The 26,545-nt window shown below is 37.7% G+C and overlaps 1 protein-coding gene across 13 annotated transcripts in view; it reads right to left on the bottom strand.

Moving 5' to 3' along the window:
- The window catches only part of LOC107225027 (RNA binding protein fox-1 homolog 2), a 126,012-nt gene extending 100,169 nt beyond the window's left edge, over positions 1–25,843 (bottom strand). For 3 of the 13 annotated variants that reach the window (XM_046742210.1, XM_046742208.1, XM_046742211.1), the window contains exons 1-2: positions 25,342–25,831; positions 6,636–6,756 (exon numbers count right to left, since the gene is read on the bottom strand). The gene's annotated coding sequence lies outside the window, so the exon portion shown is untranslated. Of the gene's footprint in view, positions 1–6,635; positions 6,757–25,341 lie in introns of all 13 variants that reach the window. The other 10 variants (XM_046742203.1, XM_046742205.1, XM_046742206.1 and 7 more) reach the window with 8 other exon arrangements.
- Between the last annotated feature and the right edge of the window lie 702 nt (positions 25,844–26,545).

Here is a 26,545-nt window from a genome sequence, read left to right as displayed (position 1 = left end):
GTATATTTTTTGTCGCTTTTCCGCCGTATGCACGAGATCGTACGTATACATCCGCTTTTTTATTTCACAAAAATAACATCGAGAAACGTTGAAACTTCACTGCTGCTGCTGCTGCTGCTGCTTCTGCTTATAAGCAGAGCTCTGAGTACAGGCATAAATATAATACATTATTATAGTATAAATGCATGCACGTCGGCTGTCGTATAACGTTGCCTCCAATGTTAATAAACAACCAGCCGCAAAGCTGGAGAGGCGGATGGAGAGATGAAGAAATAATAATCAGGAGCTAAATTTCACCATTTTTTCTATGTTTGTGCATATTTCCTACGGAAATCATTCAAAAATTTAAATACAGATATTATCGTTTTTCTGTTTATACTTTTTCTGTAAACCCAACGGCTATCTATCATAATAGCTATAAATGTAACACGAAAGAAACGATTTTTTTTTTTTTTTTTTTAGTTATAAATACTAAATTCAATCTCGTCCGGAATTAGAAATTATTTGTAAAAAAAAAATAAATATATATATACATATATTTAATCATATGTAAATATCATCGCGACAAAATAAATCAAGATTAAAACTTGAGTCTGTTAATTGTAACCGTACAATTTCCAAAATTCAACGCGGATTCTTAAATACCTGAATAAAATTTGACGAAATAATTGCTGCGGTAAGCGGAAGAAAAATAAGAGAAAGAAAAAAAAAATACAGTAAAATTAAAACCTGAAAATCAAAAAACGAAACCCTTACGAAGGATCACATCGTTGTCCGTCCGTCAAGAGCCTTTTTCTCGGGAACGTTTAGAAGTATCAGGGGTGTAAAAAAATCAAGCTTTTCAACTCAACGCGATCAAAAAGATACGTCCATTCGTCCCGCAATATTTTCATACTCGTGACATTTTTTTCGTTAGCCCAGAATCACGAAATTCGGAAAGAAGCACGAACAAAGGATAAAGTCTGAAAGTAGTTAATTTGTAGCTATTGCAATGTTATAAAAAAAAAAAAAAAAAAATTAAACATGAAAATTACAACGAAAGAAGAGAGGAAAATCGACAAGGGAGTTATAAAACTATGCCTATATAATCGACCTTGCGCTTTTTAACAGCACAGCTGTGCGGAGCTGATCTCTCGATCCTTAGTTTCGTTCTCTCTCAGCGCGGAGTAGCTTTAGGATCTATATTATAGGATATACACAGCGCGAACATGCACATATATACTTTTATACCAAGGTGAAAACGATTATTTCCCCACTGAGATGCTTGTACGGTATATAAACCAGGCAGGCTTTTGTACCTAGTTGAAATCTCGGCTGTAACAAAATAAGTTCGTTCATCGCACCGTAAATTGTGACTCGGGGTGATAAAAAAAATTTTCGTAACAAACGAACGTTTGCTCAACGATTGTTGCAGGCGAGGTTCAAGTGTTCAGTAACGTTGACGTTACGAAACCTCGGACAAAAGAATTTTTCCCGTTTTTGGTATATCAGAATATCAGTTTTTTGTACAATGGTTACGTTTTTAAAAAAATATCAGCTTGCAAGTTTTGATTCATTCCGATTTACCGAATCTTCGGATAATTCCAAGATACTGTAAGTAACGATTATTTTAAAAGCGAGAGGTGGGGAGGAGATTATTCTGTAAAACTGGCAGATATTTCAGCGAATAAACATCGTCACGATTATCAATGAAATAAGAAAATATGGAAATACTTGAAAAACTAAAAACATGAATAACTGCATTTTCTGCCTCCGACATCGTACTTTGTGTATAGAAAATGATTTTAAATTAAAAAAAAAAAGATAAAAAACAATTATAAGAATGTAACCGCACGTTAATCCGGCCCCTAGTCTTGATTATTAGGAGAACGGTGGATTTCTTTGTGCGAAAAGAAGGCGGTCCAATACCGACGATTCCAACCTTACGACTGCCCTCCTCTCCCACCGCGTGTATAATATCGGATTACAGGGCCTCTGTACACCTTCTTCTCATCTGGCATTGGTCCAGAAATCGGTCTAAATATATTCTCCGGGAATACGTGGTGAATCAGTTGTTCAAATCACGCACCTCCACTCTCTCGCTCTGCATACCCATACATGCTTAAATCGACGTTAGTCTATTTCGTCCGTCTCTCTTTAGCTCCTTTGTACAAACATTGAAGAAATTCCCCGCACGCACGTGTACATCAATGGATGTTGAAACGTGTGCGCATTTCCAGTGTCTCGAAATTACGTTGATCCAACTCGCGGATCGAGTATGTCATGTAAAATATGTCAATGTCCTTTCATGATTTTTAGCGCTTATCCGATTGTTACGGGTTTGTAGATTAGTTACAGCGACGTTGATCAGCCAGGGGATGATAAGTGAGAAATGAGGATCACTAGTATGACGAAAGAGGGGAGTTGCGGTTGAAATGAGAGCGGTGGAGAACGGATGGAAAAATTTCAAATGTTTTATGCATGACGATATTTCGTTACACGCAAAACACACGCGTAGCGGTGTGTAATCGACGTTTTGCATGGGGGTAAATAGAAGGTATTGACTAGAAGCGATTTGGAAGTCGTCTCATATTGTTGTTACACTTGTAATTAATCTCGTAATCAGGATCGTCTGTTATGCATTATGCATATACGTATTCGGAATAAATCAACGCGCACGCAAATCCGTACACTGATTTCTATGCGAACGACTGAATGATACCTCGTCCTAACAATCTAGCCATGACTATGTTACGATCAAAATCCGGTAATAAGAATTAAAAAAAAAATTTTTAAACTGGCAAAAATTCTCTCAAATTGCCCTGAGTAGGTAATTAATTAATTACCACGGCGGGAGAGGGAGAAAGACGCTGAAATATGCGAACGAATGCAAAGTATCACTGTAGACGGAGACACGAGCCGAACAGGCATTTACGTAGCAATTTTGGTTCTCGTATTGCTCTCACGGTAAGGCAGAACGAGATGGTAATAACGTGGATACAACATTCGGTCGGTAAGTTACCTACGGTAACGGTATGGTAACTCGCTTCCCGTAATTACTGTTACCTTCGTTCCTTGACGCAGTCCATTTGTTCCCGATTTTTCAAACTTCTATTCCTGTGTTTTCACAATTTCGCATTTTCCAAGTAATCGAAATATAAACAATATCGCGAGAAATGAGAATATTCCAATTCGATTTTCCCCCCCACGGCTTATCATTACACAAGGCGTTGAATCGAGACAACTGAGGTACAATGGTTCGAAATATAAGGTTCGAACAATTGAATTCTCCGAACTCGAAGAAAACTAACGGTAATGCCGATATGCAGCTAATCAAAGCGAGAATAATTGAAATTAATACTTTCGTCAATTTCCATGTACACGGTTAAGAATCGTCGTTGATGGAAATGGTCAGAGTTTTGTTTCTCAACGTTGGAAAAATGAGGCAGCAGGAAGGTTAAAAATGGGAATGTGGAAATCGACGTACCCATATCTCACGATCGAGTTCCTCCCATTCGTAATTCAAGTCGCGTCTAATCTGTATATTACGAAGCCGAATAATCAGGTTAAGCATCGTTGCGAGTCTACGGCGTTCCTTTATCGTCACTGCGAACATCAACTTGGCAACAATACCCCCGTCTTCGATATTTCTTCGTCACTTTTCAAAGCGAAGTGAAGTGTAATGTTCTTCCCGTATAAAAGTTTGCTATTCAATTGTTTCAACACTTTTCCCGCCCGCCGCGGGCCGAAAGCGCCACAACGGCCAAGCAACGATACTCGGCGACTCCTCAGCGTCGGTAAGACAGAAATCCGTCTTTCCGATCGACACTCTGAAACGCGGCGCGACTTCAATCTAGATTTCAAATTTCCTTAGCCGAACCTGTGAGTCTCTACTGAATAAATAGAAAAGAACAGACAGCAGATAATTACCCGCGTTCCCACGTCCTTGATTTCCGACACCTGACTGTCTCCTCGATCGTTCTAAACTTACTCAAGATCATATCCTTGCATAGAGATTATCGTTACGATGACAAAAGAAATCCATCATGTACCGTGTACGACTAGGTATATACAAAACAGAATTAATTCACATAAACGTATAAGATTTCGTATTTTCAATTAATACAAGACGATATGACATGTATTGTTCAAATATATCGGCATACTTGTCAAGGAGAAAAATATCGTAAAACGATAATACAAAGAGAGATAAAAAAAAAAACGTTCAGAGAGATTAAATTAGGAGAACCGACCAAAGATTGGGAAAGAAAATTTCACGAAACTGAACCAAATGTGATATGATCTTTGTGTACTATAATACATTAGTGTGTGTGTGTGTGTATAATATATATATAAAAGTTGCATAAACAAGCTAAAACTCAGTACTAATTAATCGATCAATTAGTTTTATTTCGCCTTTGCGAAGCACGGGCCCTGATTTTGTGTTTAAAATAAAATTAAAAAAAAATCGTTGCATGTAAACGCATTAAATGATGAGGGAATCACTTGGTCGACACCCAGTGAAAGGGTTGATTAAACGGTGGCGTTCGCATCCTCGAGAAAAAGGAGGAAGGGAAGGAACGATGGGGGTGGGGGGAGTCAAGCCGAGTTCAACAGATCGATTTCAACGCCCGCCGAACCTTGTACATGTATATTTATGTGCACACAAAGATATACATGTATGTATTGTAGATATAGGTGTTGTACATAGCGGCGTCGATCCGACTCTCAGCTTATACGCGTTTGACGTTAAGATTGCTCCGTTCTTCAAAAGAATTGGATCGCACCGCGACGCTTCGATGCAACGCGTTGCGATCCGATGTGATTTGCCATTAGCGAAATGCACAAGGAAGAATGTACGTCGATTTTTGCGATCAAGAGAATCGCAACGGTTTAGAGAAGTTTATCGAGGATATTTGAAACGCGTGCCGTTGTCATTTTTGTTTAATAAGCTTCTGATTGAACAAGTTTGCAAAAACTTTCGTTGTTGTGCGTAAATTTTTGTTCAATATTTATGTAATATAATTTGAAATCCTCAGATGTTTAGATACAAGCTTTTACGTCGGTTACATAAAATCGGTGTAACGACAAATGGAGAATCAGAATTCGTGCAAATATCACGATTCTTTGCAAATTAAATTAAACGGCGAATAATTTCTTCGCGCACAAAAACCACATTGTTCATCATTGTCGTTTTTTCTCACACATGTATTGTTATTTTTCATTTTCTCACGTTACAAAACTGCAATAATATGCAACAACAACGAGCGCGCGAAAATCGCGAGAACGCAAACCGTGGAATTACGATGCAGTTTCGTCTCTGCAAGTATTGATCGTCGTTGTTTAAATTCGCCGAAATGTTTAACTTTGGGTTACGTATCGACGATGATATAACCAGCGGGTGTCGGCAAGTTAGTTTCGAATTTCGAATTTGATTTGTCGACCGTACAACACACTCGCTGCTCGTTATAATAATTAACAAGCGAAGCGGGTGATTTTCAATGAAAAAAAAAGAAGAAACAAAATCATCGCTACCGATAGTTATAAAACGTCGTTAACATCCGATAACCTCGATGTCTAAAACGATAAAAATTTGTAAAAAATTGTCGATATTTATCTTCTCCGAGTTTTCTGCTTCCGTTTCACTTAATTTTCTACCGCATAGCCGAAGGACGGCGCCTCGCTGAATAATCGTATCGTATATTACGTAGAATAAGGAATGATTGTACGATGGCGTGCAACGATGCATATCTGAAGAACCGAAGCTACCTACAATCGTTAAAATTTCAGGGCCGAAAATTTACCGTTTCTTCTTTCGCAGATAAACGATTAACGGGGTTACATATATATTGTAATTAAACGCTGGCCAAGAATATCCGAGGCAAAATATTTCGATTACATCAATTTTAGACTCCGTCGCTACGATCAGTTTCCAAATATAATTATTACGAATCACGCATGTTTTTTACCTCTGTATTAAAATGTTAAGGGACTTGTATTTCCAGCCAAAAGTTCGCGAGACAATTTGTTTTGAATAATAACAATGCCGAAAAGTTGTCGATAAATTGTTTAAACAAAAATTTGTGCAACAAATCTCCGGTGAAACTTTTTTTATTTCATATAAAATGAATTCATTGATTTTTCAGCGATTTTCAATAATTTCGTTTTTCAAAATTTTCCAACCCTCTATTTATGAAACTATTCGTTCGATGCGTCTAAAACTTTTTCAGTGTAACGTATGACCGTTCAAGAAAACTTGTCGCAACAATTCAGGACTTATGATCAATTTTTCAATATTTGTTAAATTCTCGAAAACCGGTTATTAAAAATCACCGAAAATTCGAAATAAATTTTCAGGTATTCGGCAAAAACCAACGAATTCGTTTCATACGATATTAAAAGAATTCCACCAGAGATTTGTCACACAAATTTTTGTTCACACAACTCGTCAACAACTTTTTGGCATTGTTATTATAAAAAGCGAATTATCTTCTCAACTTGATTACCACTTTTTTTCAGACATTTAAGCAGTAAAAGTAACGTTTACGTAAAGCTATACGTAAAATTGTAAAGCTGATTAACGCTAGTTTTCGTGAGACATTTATTATACGTACAGATCGCAGGTATGTATAATGCAAAATTGTAAATTTACTCACATAGCGTATTACCGATGTCGTCACGTCTTGACGAATGAAATCCTCCTTCTCGTATAACAATTTCCTCTCCTATCCTCTTCCTTTCCGTTTGCGTTTCCGTTTCCTCTACCCCGGCAAATTTCTGCAATTATATAAAAAAAAGCAGAGAAACTGCGTTACCTCGAGATTCAAAAATTCCATGTTTTTGATTCGATGAAAGCGCAACAGCGAAAAGAAATAATAATAATAATAACAACAATAATAATAATAACAACAATAATAATAAAATTATCGTTTAAGTGAAGGAAAATTGGTAAAAACTTGATCATCGCGTATCGAAGACACGGAAATCAACGCGCATCGTTGTTTTTTGTTGTTTTTTTTTTTTTTTTTGATAATATACGTGCAATCGAGTTGCAAAGGGTGTAATAATGAAAACTGACAAACACAGAGAGAGAGAGGGAGAAAAGTTGCAGCAGGTTGTTTGATAGTTATCGCAACGTATTATTCTCACGGCGCTGCAGACCCTTCAGGCGAAAACGAGGCCAGCTAGTGCAATTTACAGTTTTCAATCTAGATTCCCGGCATTCCGACCGACAAGTACAGACAGACGGACAGAGATTCGCAGATTAGACGCCGTTTCAATTACTCTTTCTACCACTCCGTGCATACCGAATTCAAACACCGCGGTTTGGTGGGTAAAATTTTTTATTCCCTTCGACATATGTTCTCTTTTTTTTTTTTTTTTTTTTATTTCCATTTTCCACACCCCAAAGCACCGGAAGATATGAAAATGTTTTGGAAAATTTTTAGATGCCCTTTGCATCCCAATCTTATTCTCATTATCATCATTACTAGTAGAACAGACAAGTAGAGTTCCGGATACAGATTCCGTTACCGACAGTTCGCTCACAATTAGCCAAGATGAAAACATTTTAGTGCAATGTCGGTAACTGAATCTGTACTCAAAACTCTTCTAGCCTATTCTGATATCGTTACATCGATTATTATTATCATTGTCATTGTCATTACTATTATTATACAGATTCTGGATACAGATTTCGTTACCGACAGTTTACTTACAATTAGCCAAGACACAAACCTTTGAGTGAAGTGTCGGTAACTGAATCTGTACTCAAAACTCTTCTAGCCTATTCTAATATCGTTACATCGATTATTATTATCATTGTCATTGTCATTACTATTATTATACAGATTCTGGATACAGATTTCGTTACCGACAGTTTACTTACAATTAGCCAAGACACAAACCTTTGAGCGAAGTGTCGGTAACTGACTCTGTACCCAAAACTCTCCTAGCCTGTTTTACTATTATTATTATCATCATCATCATCATTATATTGATTATTATCATCATCATTATTATGATACGTATTCATTCATGCAGACTAGGCAATTCTTTTATTCATTGACGTCCGTTCAATTGTTTTTGAATTTGTCACTTATATTTCTTTATTTTCTTTCCCCCCCCCCGCACAAATTTCGTAGCGCCGAGGGGAAATCGGCAACGCTGAGACCGCAGCGACGGGTTTATTGAATCCTCGTTAGCCTCGAAAAGGCCGGAAGGCTATTTCCCTCCTCGATCCTCGTTATATTGCACAGGGGGTTGCTTTTCCGCATGGACATGACGGCATAACACAGCAGCCGCGAGCTACCTCGGCGTATTTTCCAGACGAAAAGGTAGCGAGGGCAATAACGGGTGTACCGAATTTTACGCAAAACGATACGAGACCGATACGTATATCGGTTGAACAAATTCGAAAATGATTTGTAAGAATCGTGAAAAAAAAATAAATAAATAAATAAATAAATAAATTGTATTCCTGATTCTTGCCGATGGAATTTTTATAATTCGATTCAAAGGAAAACTCTCGAGCTTTGGTGAAGGATCGCGGAGAAAAAAGGAAGGTAAATATGAGATCAAAAAATGAATAAAAAAAAAGTGAAACTCTTCCGGACTCGATTTCAGTGAGGAAAAAAGGAAAGAAAAAAAAATACGAGGACTGGATTACACGCACAGTTTATAATGTATTACATATATGTGTAAGGAATGTGAAATATAAGAATTGAAAAGAAAGAAAAATATAAAATCCTCAGGCATACGTGTGTAAAAGAAAAAAAAAAAAAAGAAAGAAAGAAAGAAAGAAAAAAAACCTAAAAGAAGAAAATTCTACTCCCGTAGAGCAAAAAATTCCTTTTAATCCTGGATTTGGAATTATATGTATGCTGTATAAAGCACGTATATGAACGAACTGGAAAATCCAACTCGCCAAGTAGAATATATAATACATACCTATATAGGTACGTTAATGAAAAGTATTTTTCATCATCCCTTCATTATACGAATATAATAGCCAGAAATTCGTGTAAAAAAAAATTTCACGCGCACCAAATAATTTCTTCACTTCTCTTCTGCGCCAAGGAGTCTACGCGTAAAATTTTTGAGGAATAAATATCTTTAAACTTGTTTGAATAAGTTTTATCAAAAAAAGAAGAAGAAGAAGAAGAAGAAGAAGAAAAGAAATTAATTCGCTATTATAAAAGACAGAATTTTCGAATTTTCTTCTCGCATTCCTCCGAGTATACAACCAAAATAAATAAATAAATACTTGAAGAATAGAAAAAGTTTGACTACAAGTAGTTACACCTATTATAATACAATAAAAATAACAAATTATAAAATGAAATGGGGGGGGGGGGGGGGGGGGGGGGGGATTTTATACTTTAACACCGTAATCAAACAACGCCTTATGAAAATTTCAATTTTCCATAATCACCCGCCAATTGACGAATAATTTGATCAACTTGAGGAACGGCGCCGTTGGTAAAAAAGAAAAGCTCTTCGAGACAAGAGAATGCGGGTTCTTTCTGGCGGTTCAACAACTCGAGGGAAGTGTCCTCGATGCGAGTCGAGAGGGATATACACCACACAGGGTATCGCAAGGGTGAAGTGCCTGCTTCTATAACCACACCCAGCTCTGTGCGAGGCTCCGGCTGTTTTGGGAAACGTTTACCTTTTCCGTAACCTTGTTTCGAACAAGGTCCGATGGAATTCCAACGCAGGCGAAACGTCATTTCGATCCGCGCAAACGAATTAGAAACACGCTGCTGCGATGAACTAGCGATTTTATTTTTTGTTTTCCTCTTTCTTTTTTTTTTTTTTTAATACTTTTCTCACATTTTTAACAGACAACTTGCAGGAATATTTATTCGTGAATTTTGAATTATTTGCATTTTCGCAAATGAAAATACATCTTATCCTGATTCGAAAAAAGTGGGGAAAAACGGGTGAAGGGGAGAATGGAGGAGAGGGCGAAAGGAGTAAAAAAAAAAAACAAAAAAAAGGAAGAATATAAACAAGAACGATAAGAGTTTATCGAGGAAAAATACGGGAGAAGCTTGAGGGGGGATGAAAGATAAAAGAATAAGAAAGGATTCGACGAAGCCGGAAGGACGAGGATTAAAAAGGAAGGACGAAAGAAAGGACGTTAAGCGGAAAGAGCAGCGCGCCTTAATGAGGAAGAATATTTTGATATTTACTTAAATTTTGTGAATTAGATGAAAGCCGCAGGGAGAGTTAATTAACATTATTATTTTATATGTATACTTTACATTACCTAATGTAAAATTCAAGTACGTACATCGGGGGAGTTGTTAAATTATTTATACCCAATACCCGTGAAATAATAATTAACATCTGCCGCGTAAACTACAAACTGAATTAGAAACGCCGTCGGTTTAATTTATCATCGAGGAAATTGTGACGCGTTTCTTTTTTTTTTTCTTCTTTTATTTTCTTTTGCAATTAATTCACAAGTAAATCGAATAAAACCTTTAATGAGACCCTCTTTTTTTGACACGAAAGAATTGATTATCTACAAAAATGAAACCGAACGAACAGTTTCCAAACTTGTAGATTTTTACAGATATTTCGGTTAGAGTGTTGTAAAAATTCAAACCGGACGAGGCACCTTTTAGAATTTTCCTAGCGAGTGTTCCGGTTTCACGGGGCTTCGTTTCGGGCTAAAAACTAACGTTTCGAGGAGTACGTGAGGAGAAAAATAATTTTAAAAAAAGAAAAAGAAAAACACCCTAATATACACATAGTTATATCGATTAGGAACGAAATTTGATAATCACATCAGTTCTCGCAAAAATTATATAACAATATAATAATAATATGACTGAAATGGATTTTTTATTTATTTGTTTTTTTTTTTTTTTTTTTTCAGCTTCTGCCTGCAACCCGAGCGAAAACGCTTGTTGTATAAAAGAAGAGAGAACAAAAAGAAGATTAACGAAGAAGAAGAATAAAAATGGAAGAATAAATTCGTGAAATAATGAACTGCTGCAGAAAAAAGGGGAGAGGGGAGGGAGGGAGGGGTGGGGGGGGGGGAGAGAAAATTTAACAACCCATCGTTATAATATATAGTTTGGTTGGCAAATGGGGCGGAAAATAAATAAATTATGTACCCAGCGAGCTCCAGCTCGAGTCGAGCCGAGGTGAGAAGAAAGACTTGAAGAAGAGAAGGAGGCGGAAAGTTGGAGGAGGATGAGGAAAAGGGTTCCTCCTTGTATATTTATTTACACTTCCGCAATTTCCCCTTTACGACAGTAATTTGCAAAACCCGCGAAAGTTTTATTGCCTTGTTCTCTCCGTTGCAATTCTCACGTTCGACGTTTAAGTAATGCATGCATATGTTTACATATAACAAATATATATATAGCTATATATATATATATATATAGCTGAAAATAAAAATGGGGATGAAAAGAAAATTCATTAGCTGCGATTATATGCAGCTTAGAACGTAAATTTGTTTTTTTCTTTTTTTCCTTTGCCCTCTTCTTTTCTTTTTTTTTTTTTTTTGCCAATAAGTACGATATCCGTTTCCCGTTGATCTTCATTGATTACAATTTCTCAACAATTGAAAATAAATTTCCTCCTCTTCTTCTTGTTACATCTCTTTTCTCATTTATATGCCACATTCACAACTTGTCAATTAAATCGTTTACATTACTACTGTTATTATTGATGTTTTTATTATTTTTCTATACATTATACATGCAAACGTGTATCAACTGTACGAAACGCAATCATAACGGCGCAATTTTAGAATAACTTTCTGCGAGAAGTCTCGACGTTTCAAAAGTATCATTTGCAACTCGCATATTTTATCTATCGCGTTTTTACTCAATTTCCGTCATTCCTGATTGTGAGAAGTAACGATTTTTCCTCAAATTTATCCTAAACGTTACCAACTTCATCATTCTCATATTATCCAACTGTTCCTTAATTTACACGTCTCTTAAATATCGTATAATATTAATACACGTATAAATGTACCGTACAACTCTTGTCCCCCCCCCCCGACGGCAAATGCAGTTTCACCCCCCAGCAGCCTCCACAAAGTTTCTTGCCGTGGACACGGCGCACAAAGCTTTGACTGCGTCGCGTCATGCGAGATGACATATATATATACGTATGTATATAACATATATGTGTGTGTACATATACACATAGATGCATGTACACCTCTGCAGACTGTCGCTAACTTGAAAACCGCTCTCGTTGCTGGGTTGCGTTTATATTATACTATCCACCCACACACCGTGGACTTGTTTGTATGTACGAACATAAATTGCTATTTCATGTCCGTTGCGGCAGAGGATTAAACGTGTACACACTGGCATGCGCATCGTACGTATGTTTAATGCACGTATACCGGGAGAATCTCTTGAAACTTGAAAATGAACCGCGCGTGCGCCGAATGATCAAATCTCATTGGTCGGCGAAACGTTCCCGCGGCGATATTCTTGTCCGCGACGCAGGCGGGCCAACCTACGCAAAATGTCTGCGTTTGAATTTCCAAAGAGCGTAAGCGTCGAGTTCCGACCGTTCTTCGAAGAATCGACTTTCCGCCCCGACGACAAATGCTTCCGAAACCTTTCCGAGTCGCCGTCTCGATTGTTCGAGATCCTAACCTCGAAAATTGGTAGGAACCACGTCGCCGGCGGAAAGAGTTTGACGGCTGAAAACTCGGGTTGGCCAGCCTGCGCGAAGAGATGATAAAACTCGCGCGTGCGCGGTTCATTTTCAAGTTTCAAGAGATTTTCAATTTTTCTAAATTATTATCATTATTGTTGTTGTTGTTATTCCGAATCCGTGGATATCGGTTGATGAAACAAAACGCAACGTACAAAATGAAACGAAACGATCAACGATTCACCGAATGAAAAATACCGAAACAGTAGGAAAAAAAAAACCGCACACACAAAACGTACAAAAGTTTAACAACCAACTTACGTTTACTCTCTTTCCATCGTTTCCGTTTTTCCAAATTTTCAAAGACGAAGGAACTCGATCGTCATACCCGGATCGATTATTGCTCACCAAATAATTGGAGAGATTAAGGTGTAGCACGGAGGCGCGATACGTGTAAATGTCTGCATGCAGTAAGGATTTAAACACCCTGCCGCGTGCACTGGAGGTTTATTTGCAGAGCTAATCCCGAGTTATACGATTACACGTTGCTGATTGCGAGGAGTTAACGAGGACTCCGCGTCGTTACGTCGAAATAAATTATAAACTACTCCGTATCTCGAGGATACCTTGTACCGTTATAATATGTGATAACAAGCCAATAAGGCGGTTCGAACTTGCTGAAATTTTCATTTATATCATCGCTGTTTGTTTGTTTGTTTTCGATTATTGTCGTACATGCGTAAGATTCGGAAGAAAATATTACATGTCGTTTATACATTGAACGATAAATTGCAGGACTAAAACTGGGAAAGAGAAAAATGTAGAAGAATAGTATCGCACAATCTGTAACCACTGCAGCCACGGTAAAATGCTCTGCGTTCAAACTCAAATATTTCCATATTCTAACCTTGTCACAGTTTATTTACAAGTTCGAGTGATCTTGCTACTTCGAATAACCCGAAAAACCCCGGCGTATAACAAGTTTCGTCCAGAATCATTGAATTTTTACAGTTTTTTCAACTTTACAATCGCCATATTGGTTCCGCCATCTTGGGTTTAAAAATGATCAAATTCTGACTGGAAGGGTTGAAAAGATTTCTGTACATATATGTACCTACATTAAGGTGATAATGAAGAGAAGAAGAAGAATTAAGAAAAGATCTTCTTCTCCCCCGACCGTGGCGCTGCAGGTTTCTCAGTGTTGCCAACGTAACTGTCTAGTGTAAAAAATTACCCGTCTCGGATTCATTCTCCCCAAGTGTAAGTATGGGTAGGTAGTAGGTTGGGTATAACTGGTTCAGAGCAAAGGGGGTGGTCGTCACCTTCGCGTTGCGAAATATACGAGGGTTTACGAAGGGTTGGTTGGTTTGAACAAGAACCTCGTTCGTCGATGGTTCGTTTCAGCCCCCCTTAATTATCGTACCAATTACAACTGACGATCCTCGTTAATAACTCAACGAATGGTTGTTCAACATCAAACTTCCAAGTATACGTGTTACGACCCAAGTTTTATACCTACCAACGCTAGGAATGAGCATAAAATAATCGATTATTTTTCAAACTCGATTGATCCGATCGACTCGATTATTTTCCTCACGATTGGTTTTTGCTTTTTTTAATCTCACGAACGACGCAATACGATATAAATCAATTTATGTGTTTAAGGTTTCAAAATAAATAAATAAATAAATAAATACAACGTAATCGATTAATCGATTTATTTTTACCGATTTGATCGAGTCGTGTTCGATTAATCGATGCATCAATTATTTTGAGTTTAATATCCATCGCCGTACACTATATACAACCTATTATCTCCACATACAGTGTGAAAAATAAAAATAAACGAATGTTAGAAGCAAATAAAGATTTAATCGTCATTGGAAAGACTATGAATAATCTCCGTCGATATAATATCATACATTTGATAGATGATCAAAATACACGATGAAGATACAAGATTGATATGGTATGCGATATTACGGCAAAAAAAAAAAACAATATTCGTATCGGTACTACAGTCAGTAGAGGGGGAATGATAATTCTTTTTTTTTTTTTAACATTATAGGTAAACGGAGAAAATAATTTCCCAGCTTATTATAAACACGACGAAATATCTATAATCTCTTAACGATAACAGAACATCCAAATTTTTTGCTACTTGTGGTAAAACAAATTCCCCACTATAAACCTTATTTTACATACATACGTAAATAAGGTGCAATAATAATTCACATCCAACTTGTCAGTTTTGTATTCACATATTACTATTATTATTATTGTTGTTGTTGTTATTGTACGTGAGAAGTTTTAAAAATCTAAAAAATAAAAACTGTGCAATAACGTCTTCCCCTCCTCTTATATATGTATATGTAGACATGCGATAGATGAATGCAGGTTATTTTAACCGGTGGCGTGAGAAAGTATAATCAGTCTGGTTTAATGGAAATACATAGCATGTATATGTACAAGGGTATATCAGGGGTTGAGGGAAAGAAAAGACTGTTTTTACACATCCATACCGTCTACGTGTATGTAAGAGAGAGAGAGAAAGAGAGAGAGAGAGAGAGAGAGGAAGAAGCGCCGAAAACGTTCGAATTAATAGCCACGTCTCTTTTCTTCTATACGTACCAGGAGAATCTCTCGAAACTTGAAAATGAACCGCGCACGCGCCGAATGATCAAATCTCATTGGTCGGCGAAACGTTCCCGCGGCGATATTCTTGTCCGCGACGCAGGCGGGCCAACCTACGCAAAATGTCTGCGTTTGAATTTTCAAAGAGCGTAAGCGTCGAGTTCCGACCGTTCTTCGAAGAATCGACTTTCCGCCCCGACGACAAATGCTTCCGGAACCTTTCCGAGTCGCCGTCTCGATTGTTCGAGATCCTAACCTCGAAAATTCGTAGGAACCGCGTCGCCGGCGGAAAGAGTTTGACGGCTGAAAACTCGGGTTGGCCAGCCTGCGCGAAGAGCCGATAAAACTCGCGCGTGCGCGATTCGTTTTCAACTTTCAAGAGACTATCCCGGTATTTGTATACCTCATCCTCATATACACGTAAAACACAGAGACGGCACAACACGTATTGGTAGCTATAAGATAATACTGATTTTAGCAGTATATACTGTATTATACCCAGGTAGGTATACGATTGAGAAAACTAGGCCGGTATTATCCTCACCCTCGAAAGTCGTTGAGGAGAGTAAGGTTCGTTTATCCTTATTTAGAGCCGAGTAACACGAACCACGAGAAGTAGGAAAATACAATTGTAAAATAAATTGACGCAATAAAATGGATCAAATCAATCGCGAAGTTCGACTGGTTATACAAACTTTATTCATTTTCTTTTTTTTTGTAATTGTTTTCTGTTACAAAAACTTCTTACATTGAACGCATGAAATTTCACAGGATTCATTTGATTTTCATCAACAATAATTAAATAATTCCTGACTCGTGACGACGAATGTACAAAAATACACGAAGGAAAAATTGCTCGCAAAATTTTTTCGCGATTACACAAGTGCATATATAACTGTATTTCATTGTTTCAATTTTCTCTCTCTCTCTCTCTCTCTGATCCTTATTCGCGAAATGAAGAGAAAGCGGCCGTGAAGGAGAGACGCGGCTTGTTTCCAAAGCAACTTCTCCCCCCATTCATTCATCATGCGTAAGTATGTACGTAGGTACACTTGGGTATATTATTACAACGTATAATAAATCACGCCCATACGTATCCACGTAACCAGAACAGTTAGTTGTTTATAATTATTAGGAGGGAAAAGTTTCCGAGTCGGCGACAATCATTATTCCCTTCTCTCCCCTTTTCCATTCCATTCTATTCTCTTCTCCTCTCTTCTCATTGCACGTATACGACACACGCAATACTACACAATACATTATGTGCTTTAAGTAACAACTTTCAGTTATAAACAATAAGACAACTAAAGAAACGCGGATGAATGTAATAAAGAACTTGGCGACGAATAATTGTTCGATAACTTTGTTTTTCCTTCTCTCTCGCGTCCAACTTTCTCTTTCTTTTTTTTTTTCCCTCTTCCTTCTTCCGCACACTTTCTGCAACGGAGCTTAATTCCCTTTTAACCAATACCTCAAATGGGGTGGAAAATTTAAATTAATCTTGGAAAATATTTTTGATTCTCATTCGATTTGGGATTGTAAGATTCTGTAATACCTGACATACGTATACACACACATATATACATATATATATATATATGATGCACACAGCATTATGTATAACGTATTATATGCTTAAACATATACACATAAGTATATTGATACAAGATGATTGAGGGAAAATAGATTTGCCGTTCGAATATCGATTCCTCGTTTCCGTTACGTTTCGTTTTCATTTCCCAATCGCAATAAGTTTTGTCCTCCACCTGCCGCTGGTAATTCTCCTCAAATTTTATCCTCGATGATGGGAATTTTTTGCATTTGTTTATTTATTTTTTGTTTCCATCTCTAGCAAGATACACGCGTACGTATTGCAAAGAGAGTTAAAAAAAAAAAAAAAAAAAGGTAGAATCGGTCGTCCGGCAGGAGAGGAGGGAACGTTTTGTAGGTTTTTACAGGGAGTCGGATAAGAGGAAGAATAAAGAAGAGAGGGGAAAATACGCGAAGCAAAAAAGGAGGAAGGAGGAGAAGGAGGAAAAGAAGAGGAGCGTGGAGTGGAGTCGAGTGACATGGCAGAGCACAGAGCGGCCAGGTTCAATCGATACAAACCGAAGAGCGAAACACGAAGGTGAGGAACACCGTGCATATATTATACATACATACATACATATTATACGCACGTAGTTGTGTATACTTATAACGGGGAGTAGGTATACCTGACAACAACAACAACAACAACAACAACAATAATAATATAATAAGCGTTGCGTTGTTCTCGCGAATAATAGAGAAGAATGATAAAATAAAAAAAAAAAAAAACATGTTGAAGTAAAAAAAAAAAAAGCATTATTAGTGCTCTCTTTTGAATTATGTTTCTTTTTTTTCTTCTTTTCAATAACAGTGTCAAAAATCGAAGGAACGATTTACGACACATGCTCGTGTGTTGTTTACCTGATTCGTGTGAAAATATTCATGTATATACTTGTGTAGAAAAAAAAAAAAAAACCGATAAAATTGGCGAATCGCTTCGCCCCTTTACTCTTAACTTTTCATTCGTTTGTTTATTTCTTTACACGCGCACATAATATGAAGAGGGGGGTGGGAGGGGTTGTTTAAAATTCAAGAGGAAAGAGAATGAAACGATTTACCAATTTTATCGTTTTTTTTATAATTTTTTATTTTTATTTGTATTTTTATTTTTATTATTTTTATTATTGTAACAATCGGTCTGTACAATCTTCGAGCGAGCACCTATTTCCATTAAAAATCATTCGCTCGGTCTCTCTGTGAAAATTTTGGTCGTTGATCTCCGTCGACCGTGTAATTGGGCTCTGCCCGTATTTAATATTAATTTATTTAATAAATAAATAAATAAATAAATAAATAAATAAATATAATAGGCTACGTTTGGACCCAGACTGAAAAAGATACCCTCTGCTACAGGTTTCGGAGGTAAGGCTGCTCTGCTGCCCTACGAATGACGGGCACGTGGGATAAGTGAGAGGGATGAATTAGGGGAAAGGGGCAGAAAGGAAGGCAGGAAGGCGTTCCGGATGACGAGGGTGGCGGCGGGGCCTTCTTACGGGTCCCAGCAATTACTTTCGAGAAATCTCCTCCTCGTTTTCCTTTCCTTTTTCCTTTCCCTTTACCTTGTCATCCGCTCTCGGATTTTTCATCGTCAATTTTCCTCCCTTTTTTATACTCGCAGTTAAGTGTGTGTGTGTGTGTGTGTGTGTGTGTAAACGTATACCAATGCATATATCAAACGAAAACTAAATTTGCAAAACGAATTTCGTAAGACAATAATATTGTTACGAAGAAGGATGAAAAGACGTTTCGTCTTTCAACACGTCGCAAAAATTATTTAAACATCGTGCCGCGGTGTCGATGAAAACAGGTTGGGTAAAAAAATAAAAAAATAAAAATAAACAACAACAACAACAACAATGACAAATAAAATAGTCCAACTGGTGAATCGATCGATCCGGTCGAATGTGGTAAGGATAGAAGTAAACAAAAAAAAAACAATCTTGTGACTCACAAAATCTTTATATTCTTATTTCTTCGATAACGCGAAACTTCATTTGTTATTAAACTGATAACAACGTCACAGTAATCGCATGTTGTTCCGCCATCTTTTTTTTTTTTTGCACGACAACCGATTCAACGTGTGAATATATATACCTAAAGTTCGCTTCGCATTTATTTATACGTATTACGAAATGGTTGAACGGTGAGGAGGGATCAAAAATAAAAAAAATTAAAATTAAAAAACAGCAAATTGAACAGGATATTATTGCTCTCCGATTTTTTTTTTTTTTTTTTTTCACACGCACGACACACGTGTAACAAAATTGACGCAACAAAGATTCGGGAGGATTAATGAGAAACACGTTTAAACACAATTGTGGTGAAAAAAAAACCGTCCGACTCGTACGATTTACAATTAATTCATTATACACTAAATAAAATGTCCCGATATTAAAAATTCGTTAATCATATAATTCGAATAAAGAACGACATCTCTTTTCTTTTTTTTTTTTATCACGTCACGCCCCCCCCCGCGTTCAAGGGAGAATAAGGAAGTAAGAAAAGAAGGAAGGAAGGAAGGAAGGAAGAAAGAGAATTCCTTGAAACGAGGGGAGAAAGCGAGTCCTCCGTATTCCTCCAGGGAAAAACGTCGACGTCGCGACGTCCGTTTCGGTAGTCGAATAAAATGGATGATAAAACATGAGGCGAACGCCGCTCTGTTCCTCTCCTCTCCTCTTCTCTCCTCTCCGTCCTCCCTTCCTTCACATCATTTCTCTCTCTTTCTTTCTCTTTCTCGACAGTCAACCAGCCAGAGAGAAACTGGAAGAGAAGGAAGAGAAGAAAAAAGGGGGATGGGGGGGGGGGGTGAGGGAACGGTGCTCGTTTGAAAAATTCAGTCCGTAGACCCACAGTGAGGTACGAGGTACCTTTTGTTACCTCGGTCCTCCCTCCCTCCCGCCCAACTTCTGCCCTTCAGCGACTCGGTGTTAATTTCAAAGCCGGGAATACACATATTACACACGTACTACATTACGTACAACGTATAATAATATTATTTACGTACAATGTTACACGTAAATACGTACACGTATTAATGTAAAATGTATGCGTAGAAAATGAGCGGAGTGAAAGTTTTCGGGGAAACGAACAGCCTGTAAACGCAGGAAGATGAAGACGGAGAGAAATAAATAATAAGGAAGTTACGCGCGCGTAATATAAAGGCGGAAAATACGTCTTTCTCCCATTGTGCAGGAAAGCTATCCTATTGTAACGTTATATATATATAATATACACATATATATAAATATCAGTTTATCTCTGAATGCAGCTTTCCTCACGAACGTCACATTTGTATGCGTGTGTGTGTGTATATATATATAATATACATTAGAATGGTTGTTTTTGAATTTTTATGCAGCCAGCGTTTGAAAAGCTTGGAAATTGACGAAAAGAAAAATACCCCGGAAAATGAATATTGAGCGTTAATTAACACGCGAACGGTTTCATTTACAAATTTTACGCATCGGAGCTTTTGTTGTAGAAAATTCAATTCTCAACAAAAATATGTGTTTACAATAGTTTTCTGTATATTCGTCAACGGCTCGTAACATTTCAAAGAGAAAAAAAAAGATCTTTTGCATATTATTTCCGTACAAAGACACATCTGTCACAAAGCGGACTATATTAGTGAGCACTTTTATACAGAGAGCTCGAATTTTCCAGCCTATTTTCTTTTCATCAATTTCAAACCCTTTAAGACCCTGGGTGAATAAAAATTCAAAAACAACCCTATTAAGAACCATCATAATATATATATATATATATATATATATATATGTCGTTATTTAGGGTGACGAGGAATTTTTTCTGAACCGCGCGCCGAATCAGCTTCAAATAATTCGTCGAAAACCCTTGAAACCTAATTTTTTTTCTTATCACTTACGGGATGTTCAATTCGTCTTCTATGTGATTATTGTTAAACAAATTTGAAAAATCGTCAACGTGATAAACTTTTTTTTTACATCGTGCACATTTCGTAGAAATGTAAAAAAAAAAAAAGGTGTCAGAGGAAAGAAGATGATGAGAAATTAAAATATGACGGGATAAGAAGATTATTATACGCAAGAGAGGTGGTGGAGGAGGACAAGTCGTGAGGAAAAATTTGAAAGAAAAGAAAAAAATAAAAAAAAACAAAACTGGATTAGAAAGTTACAAAGCCTGTGTATGGCTGCAACTTGTGAGTACCGATAATGCCTGAAATCTATCCAAGTAAATGGAGAATAATTATGACGACTAGAAGAGAGAGAGAGAGAGAGAGAGAGAGAGAGAGAGAGAGAGAGAGAGAGAATTAACCCGATATCTCGCGTTTGACCCGGGCAAATTAGTCTCGTTAAGGAAAGTCAGGCCCCATAGATACGTACATATATATATATATATAAATCAGACCTCTCTCTCTCTCTCTCTTAGCACAATCACCGTTCTTCTCTTGCAAACCTAATAATACGCGATAACTAATTACGTGCACTTAAAGCGATTGTTTCTCTTTTCTTTTTCTTTTTTTTTTTTCTTTTACCACAAATTGTAATTAAAACGAATGATCAAGCTGACCAACGGCAAACGCAATATTCGGACCTCGGATATATTTTTAGCGTTACATTTGAGAGACGTCAGATTTTTGTGCCGAAAAAACCGTAAGCTAGACGATATTGCAAAATTGATTGGGACATATGTTTGCGATGTCAAAATTAATGCAAGTGGATATAACCGAATCGATACGTTGATAATAATTAGCAATGGACACACATGGAATAAGAAGAATAAATGAAATGTCATGATTTATGAGGATATTCTTCGTTTACGTTGGGATCGTGTTTCAATGATCGAGATGTAACGTGTACATTGAAAAAAAAAAAAATGGAAGGAATCGTATATTTGACAAAAACCATCCGTTATTATTATTATTGTTATTCACATCACGAATCAATCTCCGTATGTATATTCAAATATACTTATTATAAATAATTTATACCGAACTGATATTAAGAATCTTTCGTAAGCCTAATTAAATGAAAATTTTAAATCCGTTTCTGCTTTGCTGTGTTTATTGTTTTTTTAAATTAAACAGGTTTGGAGGGGGGATTATGGCGAGTGAGTAGCAATTTAAACAAGGCTTGAAAAACTTTTAACGTCGAATGATTTAATACACCCCGTCTTACAGAGCAATTTTATGTGTGTGTGTGTGTGTGTATATATACATGGGGCATTCTACGTCAAATTAGCATCCCATTTAGTACCTCACCCTCTTGAATTTTAATCATTTTTTAGTGCGATTTTCATACGAAAACAGATCACGGAATCATGAAAATAACACGATTCCGCGGTCAATTTATACCGAGAAATTTGAAAAGAGAACCGTTTTAAAGAAATCAGAATCTGCTAATTTGTCTCGGAATGCCCCATATCTACGATACATCTCCATCCCTTCTTCTCGTGCCCCATTTTCTACACCGGGAACAAAAAAACGACTTTCCGTAGGCGCGCGCGCGTAAATTGGTCGATTATTACAAAGTTAATCAAAGATAACCGAGGATTGATTTTAAAATAGCGTTAACACGACTCGTTAATTAAATACGGGAAATAAGACGGTAGCGATATAATCGTCTGACGAATATTCATCCACGTTTGTTTATTACACACTTGGTAAACATTTCTCTCTATGCATCCATGCATTATTCCATAAATTTCAAACGGTGTTGAGAGTTTCGATAGATTCTCCATTAGCGGATTGGATATAACTATACGTCATATCGATACAGGGTGCGCGAATGAATTTATCGTTCGTACTTCAAAGAGCTGGCGAATAGATAAAGGATCGATTTAGGTGCGGGGATCGAATCGATTACCCCGCCTCAGGCACCGTCGGGAAGTCTGTAATATCATCCTTTTTCTTCTTTTTCATCTACATCGCCGCGATATCTGATACTTATTATTCCCACAACTTTGAGCTTCTTCCACAAGAGACTCTCCGAATGTATTCTCGTTTGTTATTCTCTGCTCTACTCGACTGTTCAATGCTGTTTACGCTGTGAATTTTAAACTCTCTTGATAAACGATTTTCTACATCATCTGTAATCAGGTGTTGTGTCGGCGTTGTTGTTATTTTTTTTTTTTTTCTCTCATTCTCACTCTCCGAACGATCTCATTGCGCACACACACACACACACACTACGCGATACACAATATACTGTAATACGAGAAGGAATAAAAAATACCCAACGTATCTGTTGACTCGACAAATTCCACATAAATAATACGCGCACCGCGCACCTGACATCAAACGATGATTATAGACAATTTTTTATCAATTCCACAGAACGGATCGATACCGGCCATTGAAACGATCCCCAACCACTCGGAGGACTTCATTCTACATTATGATCGTTATCATCATCGTTACTATTATTGTTGTTAATACATATATACGTCCCGCCAAAATGCCTGGTCGACTTCGCTCTTTAAACATACGAGAATTACTTATTTGTCCGTTGTGTTCGTTGTCGTGTTGAATCCAAGTGTCATTGTTATTGTTATTGTTATTATTATGATATAGTTGCTGAAGCATGATTCAATGGCGGTTTATACACGCATCATTCCGAGAATCGAATTTATTGTGCGCGTGTGTGTACATGTGTACATATATATTTGAATTTCATTGTGTTTCGTTGACATGCATAAGAGTATATTATATACGTATGTATTGTAGACATTGTTATATCCATTCAAGCATATTGCAATAAAATATCGCAACAAGATAAGGAAACGGAGAAAAGGAATAAGGTATGCCATTCGCGTTATCGTAAAAACCACAGCAACAGCGGCAATAACTTCGTTGTAAAGTGATGAGGGGAGGAAGAAAAAAAAAAAAAAAAAAACGACAGACAAGCGATATCGATAGCATAACATTTACAAACGGTTGATTACATGATTTTGAACTTGCTTGAATAATTGAAAGTTATTTGCTGTCCCGCCCCTTGAAATATCGCATATTATAGACAAAATTTACTTCCCCTTTGCTGTTTTGCATTCGTGAAAATGAACGAGTGTTTCGTGATTATATTACAAACAGTTGGACTCGTTGTCAGAGAGAGATATATCTGGCAACGGATTTTTAACATCCAGGGACTGAAAATAACTTTGACCGATATAAAAAGAAAAGAAAAAAACTTGATACCGTCGTCCACATGGCGAGTGAAATGATTTAAATTGATGCCATCGTCGTCACAGCCGAATAAGTCGTCACCGTTATATTACTACAAGCGAGAAGGAGAAGAAATCGAGAGCAACGTTTCGGCATCAATTATACATTATATACATACGCAAGTGAACTGGTATCGCGTTGTTTCTTATCTGTAAATGAAGTGTGTGAAAGGAAAAAAAAAAAAAAAAAAGTAGAGAAGCAAAAAAACGCATTCACCGATTGTCCGGCGGCGACCATAAAAAACGCGGTAACAAATGAAAAAAGGAAGAAGAGAGATACGATGAAATTCAAACCGGCTCCACGTGCTGATGCAGGTCGTGTTGCGATCACGAAGAGCATACAAGTATACACAATAGCTAGGAGGCGGTTGGATTGGAAAAAATAATCGGCGAGGCAAACAACGCGCCAACTTCACGTCGGTACAAAAACAGATGAGGCGTATAAAATTCAATATTATTCATGGTGCATGGGCTATAATCGAGTGAGATGCCATGCGGGCTTGAATTGTGTTTACATATTCAACACCGAATGGTCGGAGATAAAGACGTATTATTAAAAAAACGAGGATCGCCTCTGACCTTCCAACGTTTTGACCGTGTTGAAATTAGTAACACGTTACCGTAACGATTTATGCCGAGGAAAAACCGTTACATCGCGATTTTCGAATGGTTTGAAATTCGGTAAACGGTAATGAAACAAAACATACTCTCATATGTTGTAATAACAGTTCTTTAAAAATCATTGTAAAAATAAGAAAATAGTGATTTATTTCACCAATGTTTTGTTAAGATAACGCTACTCACTTCAGACTCGTTCGATTTGTACATTCGCTAAGCGTTTGCAGCACTTTGAATTAGGGATTATTCGAATCTTTCCAGACACGATAAATCATACGCTAAACGCGTGCCGGAGCGAATGACCCAGAGTCACGCGTGTACGGGTAAATACACGCACACGAAATCGATCGAGAAACAAGAACTCTGGAGGAATCCGGTTAGACTCGATCGAAACCTGCGTCGAGGACGGAGTCAGTAAACTTCTTGCGAGAGCTGCAGGTGATCGCAAAGTTTCGCACGTGAGTGAGAAGCACGATTCGCGAACGCGTTGTCCTTCGCTCGCTGGGTATAAATTTTCGATCCTCGTGAAGATTGCGACGTTTGAGCGAAACATAAGAACATCGGGAGCCGGTATTCGGTATTCGAACGATTTTGAACACCGAAAGTATTGTTTTGGGATCGCGACGCGTAGACTCGAGAGAATCAAACGTTTATTACAATACGTATACACAAACGACTCACCGATGACGACGGTGACGGTGGCGTGTGTATTTATAGTCCAGAATTGATGATGCGGAGCTCTTCCTCTGTAAGCGAGACCGTTGAACAGCAGCTAGTTCAAAGATTCTCTCTTGATTTCTCAGCAGCTTCGATGAATCCAGATCTCGTATTTTTACGGAAGGCAAAGCGCACTGCAAGTTGGCATCGCGGCACGAATGATAACCGTCACCCCTGCGTCGAATACATGCCGTGAGTCTGTCGATTACGTTGATCAAGAATCAGCGATGCGGGTAACCGGCAACTTCACACCAATCACTGACAAATCACAACATGAACACCACACGACGCGATGCGACGGCACTCGTTTCACTTCTTACGGGTATCGTCGAGTACGTATTTATAACGTCGTTAAACTCGAGGCGACTGCGGTCATCGGGACCGGACGCGACACACGCGGCACGTTGATAATGTCAACTTACTGACTGACTCGCTCGAACCTCGAAGCGCGGCACCGCGTGCCGCGAATGCGCGCACCAAGGCGACGCCTCATGGAAACGGTGCGAACTTCGAGGTCCGTCGCCTCTCACCCTACTCGCGAAGAATCGCCTGTAACAAAAATTAGATATCCTGACGTACTCACGAGGATCTCGTATGATATTTGTTGTTGTACCTCATCTAGGAATATTTGGCGGGTTGAGCAGTTTCCTTGAATGAGCCGGTTACCAGATTCTCACGTTTGGAGTTGGATTAGGTGATACTGGTGTCAAGGAATAAGTTATACGCAGTAAATTTTACACACTTTTGTATCGTCGTTCAGACGATTCGCCTCTTTCTCTCGTCTGGAATGGCATTTGTTCGCTGTACACACTCGACTTTCGTAACGAACCAGATTGGGATTCTCGATCCGACTTTCACGCTGTGCATATTTTTATTTGTTTACCAGCCTTACCGACTCAACAAATTGTAGTACGCATCGTCGGATGTGTGTTATTTAACACATTTTGTGAAAACGAAAGAACTGAAGGACTCGTCTGATCGATCTCTGGCGATAAATTAGTCAATCAGCAACTTTGTCTAAGCCTTTCCTTTCCGGAAGTTGGCAAATAAAACGCAGCCATTAATACTCGACGCTTGTTTGACCTTGAAAAATAAGTCACCATAAACAATCGCCTGCCGAATGCGGCTTCCGTATTTCGAACCGATTATATCCCGCGCGTATTCATTT

This window comes from Neodiprion lecontei, chromosome 5 (assembly GCF_021901455.1).
Source record: "Neodiprion lecontei isolate iyNeoLeco1 chromosome 5, iyNeoLeco1.1, whole genome shotgun sequence".
NCBI classification, from domain to species: Eukaryota; Metazoa; Arthropoda; class Insecta; order Hymenoptera; family Diprionidae; genus Neodiprion; species Neodiprion lecontei.
Note: the sequence above shows the minus strand (reverse complement) of the source record. Positions and strands in the feature narration are given on the sequence as shown.